The sequence below is a fragment of the Euprymna scolopes genome, chromosome 31, assembly GCF_053919585.1.
Source record: "Euprymna scolopes isolate OS-2025 chromosome 31, ASM5391958v1, whole genome shotgun sequence".
In the NCBI taxonomy this organism is placed as follows: Eukaryota; Metazoa; Mollusca; class Cephalopoda; order Sepiida; family Sepiolidae; genus Euprymna; species Euprymna scolopes.
Window position 1 is genome coordinate 13,229,203 of NC_136512.1, and position 1,773 is coordinate 13,230,975.

Below are 1,773 nucleotides of genomic sequence, written 5' to 3' on the forward strand. Positions count from 1 at the left end.
GGGTCACAGTTAAATGATTTGATCTTTGTGAACACTACCAAACTCCTCCGAAAATTTTGGATCTAAACACTTGAAATTTTAGATATAGATTCATTGGACATGGATCTAACTTAATAACTTGATTTGAGCCCAAAGCAATAAATTTTAAGGGGTCATAATAAGGATAAATATTTTAAATTGACCACTTTTTTTTTTTTGACTCAACATACATCTCCAAATACCCGGGCAAGGCCGGGAACCCATGCTAGTATATATTTATATATCTATAAAAGTAAACGTGTCTGTGTATCTGTCTATCTGTGTATCTTTCTGTGTGTCTGTGTGTGTATATTTCCCTACGCAATAACTCTGTGAATTACTTAATAATAACTTAATTTGAGCCAAAAAATAATAAATTTTAAGGGGTCATATAGGGGTCGAAGTTAAAAAATTGACCGCTTTCTTTTTTCTTTTTTTTTTTTTTTTGCTCAACATACACCTCCAAATACCCGGGTAACGACGGGCACCCATGCTAGTATATCTATAAAAGTGAACGTGTGTGGGGGGGTGCATTTCCCTACACAATAACTCTGTCAATTTTAAGTCTACCGACTCAAAATTTGATACACAGGGTACTGAAATTTTAGATTTGAGAACACTACCAAACTCCTCTGATAATTTGGGATCTAAACACTTGAAATTTTAGATATAGGTTCCTTGGACATGAATCTAACTTAATAACTTGATTTAAGCCCAAAACAATAAATTTTAAGGTGTATTAATAGGGATCAAAGTTAAACAATTGACCGCTTTTTTTTTCTTTTTTTTTTTTTTGCTCAACATACACCTCCAAACACCCGGGCAACGCCTGGCTGACATGCTAGTATATATATATATATATGTCTTTTTTCAAAAAGTGTCATATTTCTGGAAATTAGTCATTTCTTACTCAGTACCAACTGCGGTAGGCTAATCACGTCCTGAGATTGTCTGATAACAGGATACCAAAAATCATTGTGTACAATCAGTTGGACGGAGGGGAAAAAATGCGGGCCGACCTTTACTGCGGTACAAAGACAAGTTAAAAGTTCATATAGTGTCGCATACAGCAGACTGCGCTCATTATCGATGTCACAGTCCCAAATGATTTTGGCCTTAATAGAGCTGAACAGGAAAAGATAACAAAATATCAGGACCTAAAAAATGATCTAAAAGCAACATGGTCTCTGAAAGAAATAAACATTATACCGGTTGTGATAGGAGCAACTGGGTTAACAAAAAAGAATCTTCAGAAATACTTAGAAGCAATCCCTGGAAGACCAAGCTGTAACGAGATACAAATAGCAGCCATAAAGGGAACAGCATCTATTCTTAAAAGATCCCTCGGATATAAATTTAAATCATAACAGAATCAAGTGTTAGCTCCAGGAGGAGTTAGCTCCCTTGATTTCTTAAAATGGAAATCACATTGTTTTGAGGGTCTTCACTTCTTTCATTCTAATAGATTGAATCATCTGCCTGAAAAAAAGAAACGAGCGAAATGGTCAGCAGCTATACTATCGACCGCATCACTGAATCAACACATTTGTACTATTTGTGGATACGTTTGCAGATTTTTGCAGGACTTAAATGTCATCTGAGGTTGAAGAGTGAATGAATTTAAACATTAAGTTGTTGGAACCTCACACCTCATACGACGTCGAAATCGACGAAAGAGTCTAATATATATATATATATATATATATATATATATATATATATATATATATATTCATATATATATATGTGTTGTGT